The following is a 13,741-nucleotide window of genomic DNA, read 5'->3' as shown; positions in this document are numbered from 1 at the left end:
CCTGTGTATGTGGTGGGTTTTTTTTTTCACCTTGCTTTAGTGTAAGTCATTTTCTGATGGTTGCTTCATCTTCAGGGAGTTAGATTTGCTCCTGGGAATTCACATTCAGCTTTTGATGTGAATTAAATAAGCTATTTACAGAATTAAACTATGATTTGGCTCTAAGTTTCAATAAAATACACATATTTCAGAAGAAGTAAGAATAGGGTATTCCAGAAGACTGAAATGCTTTTATCGAATTCAAGATAAAAAACAGTATTCAGTGATCCAGAATGAAAAATTAGTGTATCATATGCCTTGCTGGTGTGACTAAAGTATAGAAAACTCCAACAAAGCAACAGCATAAATGTCTGCAAAATTTTTCTTCTAGATTAGCAGATTGAGGGTCTTAGGCCCATAACTAGTATCTTCTAGGCTTCCCCACTTTTGCTGAGTGAGGGTATACTCACGGCAGCAAAAACCTGGGTGTGCTGATTATTTATGTTAGCAGACCTTGTACTTCAGACATGAAGTTTTTCCAGCTGTTCATATTCTGTGGCTGAGGCTCATGAACAGTGTTTGTATCTCAAGACAGATTGACAGCTGAACTAGTTTTGTAATAATTGGTGCCTTCCCATCCTCAGGTGAAATGCTAAATCTAGTAGGTGCAAATACTTTGCAGCACATGCAAGGACATGGGAACACTGCACACAGCCTGTCCCTTGTCTTGCTTTGGCAGGGTGTCAGTGGGCTCACACTGCAGGGGACTGATCTCACTGTCCACCTTTGGCACCTGGAGGTACAAACTGAACCAGCATCTCCTGCCAGACATTGTGCTCCAGGTGTACACAGCCTCTGCTGCCCTGTTTGTGCATTTATACTGGTTAGTGAAATCCCTGAACAAGCATCTAGCTAGGAATTGTAGTCCAAGCCTCTTGCATCCCAAGGAAGTTTTTCTGCTGTTTCCTCTTGTAGGGCTGTTTTATTGGCAATACCTCAAGTATCCTGCTTGTTAGCTCAGGCTATGGAAGTGGGCCTGGCTTTCCCATGCAATCCAGAGCATATGGGAGGCAGCTGTGCTCATTGACGAACCTGCACAGCTTGGATACAGCAAGTGCTTGGGGATGGGCAGGAGGCTTGCCAAAAGCATAGAGGATTCCTGAGATGTTCGTGTTTGGATGCTGAACGCTGGATGTTTGTCATTCGCAGCTGCCACATGGGAAGGGAGCAGGCCTGAGGAGGCTGATGGCCTCGCAAAAAAGGATGTGGCTTGGAAAGAGGAGCAAGGTGGAGGGGAAGGCCAGTGGAATTGACAGCACAGGGTTTGGAGTTCTAATTTGGCAGGGGGATGAATGCTGTGAGAAAGGAGGGTGACTTAGTTCTGTGAGCATTTTGAGATACTCCCAACAGGGTGGAAACAGCCACCACAGTGCCAACACCTGGTGTAGGGCTGGTGTCTTTACAAAAGTAAGAATTCAAGATAGAGGTCTAGTAAAGGCATGTGTCTCTCCTGCTTCAACATCCTCTTGAAAAAATACTGTCAAAACAGAACAGTTTTAAGAGAGCATCTCCAATTCCCCCTTGAAAATGACATCCACTGCCTGAGGATATTGCAAAGGCTGTGTATAATCACAGAATGATTTGGGATGGATGGGACCTTGAAGACCGTGTGGTTCCAAACCCCCTGCAATGGGCAGGGCAAGGAGTGATGATAGGATGAAATGAGAGCAGAAGTCTGATATGCCACAGGAGCTGTGCCCTGGGGATGGTCTCTGTGTCAGCTTGACCCTGTCCTCATCATCTGTTCTGCAGATAGGCCTCTGTCCCTCCTACAAGGGCACCAGACTGGGAAGGATAACCAGCATGACACCTTTTCTCTAAGCAGCAAGGCAAGAGGGAATTGTGGATCCCTGCGAGGCATTTGCATGCCAGTTGCTGTCCTGGAAGGCAGACATCCCAGGAAGCCCTCAAGGCAGCAGCCTGGGAGCAATCCCTGCCTTGTCCCCGGTGCAACTGTTCCCTGGGGGGGTTCTCCTAGATCCCCTCAGCCTTGCAGTACTGTGGTCTCACCTCCCCTGCTTGAGCTAGCTGTCTGCCTTGTAAGCAGGTTCCTTGTGAATTTTCAAGTACATTTCTGGGATATTGTCATTAGACAGTCCCAGAGGCAGCGTGACAGTCAGTGGTGCCTGCAATTTCCCATAAAAGCAGCTGTATGAAGCAGAAATCCTGACACACAACCGCCTGTACTAACATGTCTCCCCTTTCAGCATTCCAGGAGAGCCATGAGAGTAACAAAAGGACAGAGAGAGGTGATGCTCAGCCAATGTTTGAGGGTAGTGCATGCCCAGGGCCAAAAAGGAGTAAAGTTTTCAAGACTGGCTCACTAATGTAGGGGAGGCTGGGAGATTACAGCTCCAAGGAAAGTTTGCTAGGGGAGGATGGAGCAAGAGGGAAACATTATTTATTCAGAGGAAGTTTTCTTAGCCCAATTACATTTATTTCTCAATCTCCCAGATAATGTCTTCATTGTAATTTCATGACCATGATTAAGAATTACAAGGACAAATATGACCTGACTATTATTCTGGAGCTGACATGAACTCTTCTAAACTAGAACATTTGCTGAATAATCTTGAAAATAGCATTATTTTCTTTGGCATAAGTCTCCCTGCTGGGGAAACGCTTTTATTGGATTTTTGCATAATCTGTCTTGATCCTGCAATTGGATTCCAGCTTATACATCCTCTCTCCTCCCCACAGTAGAGCCAGTTAATGCCTCACAGATGCAAAGGGGGAACCTGCATCAGAGAGAATGATGTGGCAAAGGCTGGGCATATTGCTTACAATTCCTCATAGAAAAGCATATTTCATTTTAAAAATTCAAGCAGACAAACCCCTTGAGCCATTATTGGCACCAGTCAGTAGAAGCAGGCTCATATTCATTATGGGCTCATATTAATCATGACAGTATATTGACTATGTTGAAATTACTATTTTGGTTTTTTTCACTCATAGGCAATAGTTGCTCATGAAGAGAATATGCTCATAAAGATACAATACTTCTTTCTGTAAATATTCTGTAATGTGTCTCAAGGCTCTGGATATTCTTGTTATTAGTTATTTATTTTTCCAACAGAAGAGGCATCACATTTTGTTCTCTTTCCAATTGAGAGCTTGGATCACTTGGGCAGTATCAAAGCTTTCAATCTAAGTAGATGAGATGATTTTGCTTAAAATTTCTCAAAATCCTACATTTAGTTTTGACTAATGTACGGGCACACAGTGATGATGTGCTATGACAGAGCAACCTGCTGCATTTCTATATTATACCACAGAAACCAGGAACTTTGGCATATCACTGAAAAGATAATACTTGAATTTTGGATTTTTAAACTAGGAAAGGTAACAATTTTTCTCAATTTTTCCCGTTGAGAGACAAAGTAAAAGTAGCAAGAAAGTAGCAATGGGTGGCACTTACAACAAGCAAGGAAGCAGAGGAGCACAGCTGGAGACTGCAGGAGCAGAGACCAACATGCATCAAATGATGTAAGATTGCTGCTACTGGGAACAGAATGTTTATTATGACAAACTTGGCATTTGGGAAAAAAAAAATCAGAGAGGCTCCACAATCTGCAAATCCAGAAAAAGATTGAAATGAGTTGAAAAACAATGAGTGCTTTTATGGAACATGAATTTGTGACCTGTTAGCAGGAATGCAGATAATAGGGCTACTGTGGCTTCTTGAGGATGGGATACTTTTTAAAGAATATCTTCATACATATAAATGAACATTTGAAGCAAAATTATGTTAACTTTAAAGATAAGCTCATAGCTTTAAAATAACACTAATGAACCAAAGATAGTGTGAAGCTAGTGCTTTCCTTACTGCAAGAGGAAAGACAAGTAAGAGGGCATTAAAAAATTTGCTAGAAACAACATGAAAGTGAATGGTTAACTAATAATGATCTTTCAAGTGTAAAGCTCAATTTTCCTGTTAATTACCTATTTTCTTAAGGGAGACACCAAAACCCTCTACCTGGCCCCAACTCTAAGTATAGCACACAGACCAAAGTTTAGAAGGTTATGTTTGAATTTTAAATGGGCTAGACTGAAATATTAATGATTCTTCAGCTTAGAAGAGCCTAAAATAGACCGTCAAGTGAGCAGGGCTGAGGTTAGACTGTTTTAGTGTTCCAGGGAAAAATCTGCATTCTAATTCTGTTGTGGTCTCAAAATGTAACCAAACGATGAGAACAGAATGTCCCTAAAGTGCTAAGGTTTTTAAGCAGAGAGGAGGAAGACCAAACAGAGGGAGCATTACTGGTGATGCCGGGAGAATTAATATTTTTCAGCCCTTCCTAAGTCAGCGCTCTGTGCTGGAGGACAGGTGGACATTTGTGTACTTCGTGTATTCCCTCCGGCACGGACGTGCTCGGGCTCTGTCCCCTCTCTGGACCTGGGGACAGGGAACCTCAGCAGCTGCCCTGAAGCTCAAACAATCGCTTCCCCTTGGCCTCGCACTTCCCTGGCGCAGCTGGAACATGCTGTGCAGGGACGTGCCGCTGTTTCCGCCGCGCTGGGATTTCTCTGCCAGCTGCTGATCAGCTCACGGCTCTCTCCTGGCAGCGCTGCAGCTGGGTGGGACACGCACTAAGTCTCCTCTCGGGGCATGTTTTCCCCGCTGTACCTGCCCCCGCCAGCCTGGGGACTTGGTGCTCGGGGTGCTCTGCAGCGCAGGGCGCGAAGGGCTCGGCGCTCCGGGACAATCCCGCAGCGGGACAGCGCTACCGGGGCCGCTGCTGCCGCTTCCTTGGCTCTGCGGTGCCGCTGGGTGCGGGGATGCTGCCGGCGATGATGCTCTTTGGGCTGTCCCTGCCCAACCCGGGTGGTTTGCGCTGGAGTCACGGCACCATCTAGTGAGTGCTGTCCCTGCACACACACCGCCAGGGCTGGGGCTTCTCCCGAAAACTCGCCAAAAGGAAAAATCAACCCAGGCTGCACCTTCGGTACCGTATCTCCTGCTTCATAACCCTCCCAAAGGTGGAGAAATTGATGTGGCAGTGGCAGAGATTTCTAGCTGTTGTCCTCCCAGCTAGCTGAAATTCCATCCAGCTCGGGCAGCTGTCAAAGAGTAAAATGCAGGACGAAGTGTCAGCTTGCATTAGTGATGTATGTGCACAAAACACACGAGTGAAATGATGGGCTGCTTTAGTGGGCTCTGAAGGGAAAACGCAAGTTCAGTTCTAGATTGCTGCTGTATTTGGAGCCTAAAAGCCTTCACAGTGAGCTGCAAGCCATGGCAAAGGTGTAGACCAGGCTTCTGAGCCGGGTGGCAGGGTTATATCAGCTTACCCCAAAAACCTTTGGCAGCAGATCCAGCAGAAACTGGGCTGCTGAGGCTCTCCTGGTTCCTGGGGTGATGGAGGGGACACCTGCAGGGTGATGCCAAGGAAGCTGAACAAGCACTGGAGTCATTAACCAAGGTTACATAAGTGGCAGTGCCTTCCAAGAGGTTCTTCAGCCTGTTTTCAGATGCATCCAGTACATGCCACAAATGGTAAAAACCAGAGGAGAACCTCAATGGAAATAAAGGTAATGGGAAAGAAATAGAGCCAGCCCATCTCTATGTGAAAAGGAGAAAGCAAAATGGGGAAATAGAGAAGAACCACCTGAGTGTTAGTGGCTGTGAAAAATGCACTTACACAAAGAGCAAACTCTGTCAGTTAAATGTACAGACAACACCTGTTTTGCATCAATTAGCTGAGTTTCTCCCTTCAAAATAATCCTCTGGGATCCATACCCAGGGATGGTGGTGGCAAAGTACAACTTCGAAAAAAGTAAGCAAGGCAGAGGGTTTTAGGGATGTGGTCTCTTAGGCACCCACATGGCAAGTAGCAACTAACAACAGATTATGGAGGCCTGACAGCTGCTACCAACCACTCACTGCATCTGTTCCCAGTATAGCTGATACAGTCAGTCCTCTTAATGATGCATGGCAGCTACCAACGTGAAAGAAATGTTTTTCACGACCCCAGCACAAGGGGCAGATCAGATGAGGTTTGCTTTCATCTGTCAGGGACTTCACTATACATTTACTGTCTATTCCAAAGCTTAAACCGTAGTCCTTAGCATATGTGTAGCTCATGCTACTTTGCCTGAAGAGCTGGAAATGTTAAAATTTCCACAAGAGGTCACTGTGAGGCAGTGCATCAGTGATAGAGGAGGCTGCTTCGCAAATCCTGTAAAGGCTATGGACACTTGCAACAACACAGCCACAGTCATCTTAGGTAGAGATACCAGCAGAACAGGAACAAGGGCCCTCCCTCTTTTGGGGAGTCAGATGGACAGGTGGGAGAAAAACGGGTGCTACAAGAAAACTGAAGCTTATCTCTGTCCCAGAATAAGAAATTAGTTATGTGCTGTGCCAGAGACATGTATCTCTGTTGTTGTCATGAATCTTGGAGGGGCATATTCCAGGATTAAGTATAATAATCTGACTACTCCCTAATTTACTAAAGAAAAATGCAATCTGGGAGTGGAGCCCACAACATAAGAAGGCCCTAGAGCAGTTAAAGAACACCATAAATGTGTTTCAGTCACTGGGACTCATCTGCCCTACATGGCCCCTCTCACTATACATCCAGGTGGGAGAGAAGGGATTTGGCTGGGGGCTAGAGCAAGAGTGAGTGCCTGGACCCATACAACATCAAGTCACTTTGGGTTCCAAATAGAATGTAAGAATGAAGTAATGTGTAACAACAAGATTGCTATAAAACAATTATGAAAAGAAAAATTATTTTTAATAAGAAGCCAGAGATTATGACTTTAGAGGAAGGTCATGAAGATGGGCAGTGGGGTCAGCATGAAGGCAAGTGCACTTCCCCTCTAACAAAGCTTTTTGAAAAGCAAAGAGCCTAAGTGTTTATTTCTGTGGTAAGCATGGACTGCCTCACTCCCAAAGCTTTTCACACTCCAGTGAGGTCTGCATCAGAAAAAATGGTAATCGAAGCCTCTCCCTAGACCATTTTCTACATTTGCTTAACCGAGACCTTTTTATCTCCATCTCAAAGAACTCTTGGGAAAACAAGATAATCTTGAGAGAGTAAGTTGTCATTAATAAAACTTTCATAATTCTCTTTTTTCTGTCAGATACACTGGGCATCCCTGGGCCATTTGAAGAGATGCTAGTCTTAGAGAGCAACTGGGAAGGCTGTGGCAGAGTCAGGAGCTTTATCCATGAGGCCTAATTCAGGGATGCTGACAGTTACTCTTTGAAGACCTCACCTTTTTGTCACAGTCATAAAAAGTAATGCCTCTAATGTTCAGTGTAGCTACATGTGTGCTCCATGCCAAGGTCTGCACAATAGAGCCAAGATCATGGAACCCTCAACCCACTCGCCTTGTGGAGGACATCAAGAATTCCTCTGCCTCCTTGTCCCTTTTCCTGTCATGAGACAGGGAGAGAAACTGGGATGTGTCCTGCACATGCTCTCAAGTGAAAGGGAAAACTGAAGGTGAAATTAGGGAAGACTGAGTGAGAAGGGGAAAAATTCACATTCTGCTCAGTGGCTGCAGTGGTTGAAATACTTGTTTGGTGTTATTCCATCTGAACAGGCAGTATTCCCTGCCCTGGCCTCTCCACCAGTTTTTACACTGACTTTCTACAGCCTCCTTCTTCCTTCTGCAGCTCTTTTGCAGCCCCATTCTGGCAAGAGGTTGCCACTCTGTTTTTCTCCCAATCCTAACCCTAATCCTTGAATCCAAGTTCTGGCTGGGATGGAGTTAATTGCCTCCCTAGCAGCTGGTCCAGTGCCATGTGCTGATTCTCAGTGTGAGAATAATGTTGGTAACACAGTGATGATGCAGTTGTTGCTGCATAGCTTTAGCCCAAGCCAAGGACACTCCAGTTTCCCTTGCTTTGCTGGTGAGGAGGAGCACGAGGAGCTGAGGGAGAGCATGGTCAGGACATGACCTGGTCTGTGAGTGCTGGGGCTGTGGCTTGCTGACAGCCCCAGCACGGCTCTTGCAGTGAGTGACTTTGCCACCAAAGTCCTGTCAGAGGCAGTGCCATTCCTGGACCTACACAGTGCTTCAGCAGGTGCTTGAATTCCCTGGGATCTTCTTTGTGTTTCACCTGAGTACTCTTAACACATTTCTTGCTGCAGGATGATACCAAGAAATGCATCTTATTGGTCCCATCTGACACTGAAGAAGAATTGTGCCACCCAGCTGTTAGGTTTTAAAAATGGACTGAGGAACTGCCCTTGTCTGTAGCACTTTCCAAGCTGGCAGTTCTGCAAAAATGCCTGCTTCACTTCAGGCAGAGCAGCTCAGCTCAGTCCAGGAGGCCTCTTGAAGCCTGGAGTGTTACTGCTTTGGAAACCTTGGTTGTGCTCAGTGGCAGAGACATCAGTGGTAAGTGCCACTGTCATTGTATCTCTATTTCCCAGCTCTCAGAGCCATGTTTAATCAAGTTCCTTGACAGCAATAGGAAATAGATGTGCTCATTCCTCATGTAAGAATCACCACAGAGGTGTGGCTCTGCAAGGGAGTACTGCTACTGGCAGCTGCACGACAGAGCAAATAAATCCTCTTGGCAGCAGCCAGCTGCGCTTTTTTCCTCTCACCATGCAAAACCTCAGCTCCTGTAAGCACTTTGAGGAAGCCCACCAGCATGGCCAGATGTAGAGTAAACCATCGGCTCACACTCCCTTGCAGTAGTATCAGAAGCAGGAAAATGTTTTCTATGACATTGCAACAGTGGATGACTTTCTCATGAGTCTACCAAGGATACAGGAATTGATGACTTTTAATTTCTTACGTCAGCTTCTCTTTAGAGCACAGAAGGTCTCCTTTAGGAGAAAGAGGATCTATCTATGGTGTGGGAAAGGCAGGAAAAAACATTAATACAGCCATAGTTTCCAAATTCCTAGTATGCTCTTCTCTTTTAAGACACAGATGCAAATTCCAAACTAAGAGATTTCTGACCCTTGAGCTAATGAGAACTGAAGGTAGTGCTCCCATTCCCTAGGACAAGTGTACCACTCTTCTAAGACGAAATAGTTAATATAATGTAAAACATCCCAAAGCAAAACAAAAAAAAAATCCCAAACCCCACCCCAAAACAGGAAAGGTGGTGTCCTTACAGGCATGATCACAGATTCACAGCTTAAGTAGCTGCTTCCTGAGTGTCTGCTCAATTCTTTCAGACTCTCCCCATTTAGCTTGAGCTGCTATTTCACCACGTTAGCTTTCCACACTGTGTGGCACAACTCTGCACACAGATGAAAGCTGATCCATACTTAGCTGAATCTTCTGCTGAATTTTTGCTTTTGCATCACTTGCAGTAGACAGAAAAAACTGGTGACATTGTGGCCCTTTGCTCTGAGATATTTTCTATATGACAGGAGAGTGGTGCATAGCAACACTCCTACATCCTTGAAGTCTTGCCTCTAGTATGGTTTTAAAAAAATTAATATCATACTACAGTTTTATTAAAAAGGGCAATAAAATTTTGAACATTAATAAACTTAGTGAAAAAGGATAAAGTTCCTACAGATTTCTTTTTCAGTTCTTGTGCACAAATCATGACTTGTTCTGGGTCCCATTCTGTTATTAGTATTGCAAAGGTGCCTCAAAATGAGATGAAAAAAATTTAATTCTGTGTAAGAATGCAATAATATAAAAGAATAAGATTATTATTACTGAACAATTATTACTCTGTATTCTGTGTATATGTCTGTCTGCAGACAACTGTGTACCAGCAGCTGGAGTGGTGCTGGTTTGGCAATAGGCCATCACTCTCCTTTTCTCATCAGCTGCCAACCATATGCTTTGAGTGACTATTTCCATTCTAATGAGCCTGAAAGTCATCAGAGTGAGCCACAGGAAAGGTGTAGGTTGGGTTTCCGAGCTGGGTGGCAGGGTTACACCAGCTCACCCCAAAAGCCTTTGGCAGCAGATCCAGCAGAAACTGGGCTGTTGAGGCACTCCTGCTTCCTGGGGTGATGGAGGGGACACCTGCAGGGTGATACAAAAGAAGGACGAGCACCCTCAGCCAGGCAACTCTCCTGCTCATAAGCATGTGCTTTAGTCAACTCCTGAGTTAATGAAGGTGTGAATTGTTGAAAGATCAGATTAATTCGTCAAAAGTGGATTGAACCCTGGTTTGATTTTTATCCAATAGGCTCATGAAATAAAGCTTGATTGACAGAGTACATTGCGCTGTGAATTTGAAACAAACAATGGCAATATATAAAATAATTCACTGCTGAAACTGGAATTGCACAATACAGTAGTAACAAGATAGAAAATGCTTCAACCACATGGTTGAGAGATTAAGGACAGAAAAAACAATAGATTGGTCAGGGAGCTCCCTTAGAAAGTGTATAAACTGCTTCAAAATGAGTCCTGACACAGTCAGCAGATTGGATACAGGCTGTGGGTCTGTGCTGAGGCATGCTGGAGTGCTGGATACCTCCTCCACACTCCACAGAGCAGTACAGTAAGTGAACATTTGTGTACTTTCATTTTGTTGTTCTGCTTCTCTCCTCCCTGAGCAGATTTCCTAAGGTTCCAGGAAGGCTTCAGTTTTTGCCAAGGCAATAGGCATGGACTGACTATGAGGAAGTCCTGTTGGCAGCTCCTTTGGCACAAGGGCTAAAACACTGGCACCTCAAGGAATGACAGCAGTCACTGACAGCTGCTCCAAGGCCATGCTGAGCTCTTGCATCTTAGCACACGTGACCTATTCAAAACCATGGATGCACCAACATCACAGCACCAGGGCTGTACTACAGAGGAAATGTGTTAATGTGGTTTTGGTTAAATTTCTAAATATGTCCTTCTTAACGGCAGGTTTGATAGAAGCCCATATTTAAGGACAATGAACTTCTCTTATTTCTAGAGCTGATCACAGATAATTGACAAATACACAATAATGAAAGGTGCTGCAAAATATTTCTTGCTTCTCTGTTTTGTTCTACCTTTGGTATGAGTAGGATTTCATTATCCAGTGACAACGGGCATTTTTACAAACAAAAACAAGTGAACAAAACAAGAGCTGTAGATTAACAGCCGGGCTGTTTGAACAGTCAGCCTCCATCAGCACTGGCAGTCTGTCACCTAGATTTCATTAACCAAAGTATGCTGCTGGAATTAACAGTGTAACTGCAGTGTTGAAGTAGAAATCTATTTGGTAATACATTTTATTTGTTTTTTAAGTAATCCAATTACAGTAATTTCATGACTATAAGGCACACCCTTTTGACTAAAATTTTCCCCTGAAACCGAAGTGCGCCTTATAGTCCGGTGCGCCTTATCTGATGGACAAAGTTAAAAAAATTTTTCTACCCGGAAGTGAGAGCTGCGAGCTGCGGGGGGAGCCGGCAGGGCCATGGCTGCCAGGTGGAGGCAGGGCAGAGTGGCGGCGGGCACACCCTGGCCCCGTGGAGGTGGAGCCACCCCTCCAGAGGCACCCCTCAGCCCCGTGGAGGCGGCACGGCCCCTACACAGGCACCCCCCGGCCCCGTGGAGGGGGCACGGAGGGGCAGCGGGCATGCCCCGGCCCCGCCGGATACAGGTGGGCCTGGGGGCCAGCGGCGCCCCTCCTGCCGGGTACAGGGGGGCCTGGGGGCCAATGGCTGTCGGGTTGAGGCGGGACCTTGGCCAGCAATCGCGTGGAGGGAGCTGGGGGCGGAGCCTCGCTGCAAAAAAAAACGTGCACCTTATAGTCCGGTGCGCCTTATATGATCTACAAAGTTGCGAATTTTGCCGCCTCCCGGGGGGTGCGCCTTATAGTCCGGTGCACCTTATGGTTGTGAAATTACTGTACTCCTAATCATTCATAACTATGAAGTATCTTTAAACATTTGTTGACTTTAGGAAGCAATAAATAAGAGAATCAGTGACAGAACTCTAAAATTAACTTCCCTTATATGTGTTTACATTTTAAGATTAAAAGATGTGGAAATACAATCAAGGAAAATTACTTTAACTTTGTTAAGAATTACAGTAATTTCACAATTATAAGACGCACCATTTTGACTAAAATTTTAATCCCACCCCGGAAATGTGGCTTACACTCAGGAGAGGCTACTATGTGAAAAATTTTCTGAAATTTCCAACCCCAGAAGTGCAGCCGAGGTGCCGAGCCGAGCACCCGCCAGTAAAACCCAGGATTTCGCGATTGTTACAAATTGGTTACTCTGTTGCGCGGCGGGTGGGGCCGGCTCCATGCTGGCAGTGCGGGGTGGGGAGGGAGGTGGGGGCTTCCTCCTTCAGGCAGTGCAGGCTGAGGGAGAGGTGGGAGGCTCCGTGCTGACATCCCCACAGCCCGGGGGGAGGCGGGGGCTCCCACCCCCGCCTGCCGCCACAGGAGCAGTCAGGCTCCTTCCCCTCCTGTTGCCGCCGCCACGGGTGCCGGCGGGCTCCGTCCCCACCTGCCACTGCGGGGCAGCGCCAGGCCGGGGCAAGCGAGCCTGGCGGCAGCAGCGGCCAGCCCCAAGTGGCCCTGCCGAGCTGGGCCACCCGGCCCCGTTGGCAGCCCTGAGCAGGCTGAGCCTGCACAGCCCGAGCCGAGCCAGTAAACCCTGCCATGCCACGATTCTGTTACTATTTGGCAACTTTGTTGCACGCAGGTCCTCGCTGCGAACGACAGAGCGGCTTATATTCAGGTGCGACTTATGTGTGGACAAAGAATGAAACGTTGCCAACACCCAGAGATGCAGCTTATAGTCAGTGTGGCTTGTAATCATGAAATTACTGTAATCAGTTTGATCTTTAAGTGCTTGGGATAATGCTATCTAAAGAACTGTATTACCCTCCAAAAAGGCAAAATATACCCAAACAAGGTAATCCTCCTGTTAAGCAGATTGGGAAAGAAACACTCTGATGCCACCAGGTACCAGGTATCATAGCACCTGCTCGAGTCTAACTGGGCCTCCTTCAACTAATGCAAAATATGTTGCAGTGCCAAAGAAATTATTTAAAGTAAACAGAATGAAATCCATTCAGTTCATTCAGTTCTTTTTTTTTTTTTCTCTTGCAACTGACAGCTTTTTGTGACTGAGGCTGTTATTTTATGGGATTTGGAGCTGAAAAGCCAGCCAGATTTTCCAAACATCAGGACAGCAACTGAAGGCTCTGCAGTGTAAACAGGAGCACAATTTCAAGTATTCAATGTTTGTAACACAAACATCTTCTGATAAATTCTCTCCCTGTTGAAGCAGAATGATTATCAGATCAGTGATGGTCTGATAGAAAAATAATGACTGCCATGGACTGCAAACCATTTTCAGAAGTGATGATCCTCTGTTGGAGCAGAGAGATTTATAGGTGTTTGGTACTTTTGAAGCCAAGGCAGAGATAACAAGTCATATGCCTAGCAAATTAACTTCGAAGATACTCCTTTGGAAAAACATGGGGCTGAAGTTCCGGCCCACAGCCTTGAATGATGGCAGATTTCACCGACTTCTCAGCAGTTCCTGCCAAGATGTCTGCTTTCATTTGGTAGGAAATTCACAACTTCAGCAGGTGAGCAGACTGAATGAGCAATGAGCAACTCAGTCACAAATCTCCAAGTCAAATATTGAAAACTAAATCCCGGAGTTATGTCTAACTAATAATAATTGAGAAGGTTTAAACAAAGAAGCTTGAACAAAACTGCATTTGTGCTGCCATTTCCCAAATTCTCGATGCAGGTGTTAATAGCCAGAATACACTGTTTCTAATTTGTTTTAAAGGAACAAAACTGCTCATGAAG

Source organism: Catharus ustulatus, chromosome 3 (assembly GCF_009819885.2).
Source record: "Catharus ustulatus isolate bCatUst1 chromosome 3, bCatUst1.pri.v2, whole genome shotgun sequence".
Classification (NCBI taxonomy): domain Eukaryota; kingdom Metazoa; phylum Chordata; class Aves; order Passeriformes; family Turdidae; genus Catharus; species Catharus ustulatus.
Note: the sequence above shows the minus strand (reverse complement) of the source record.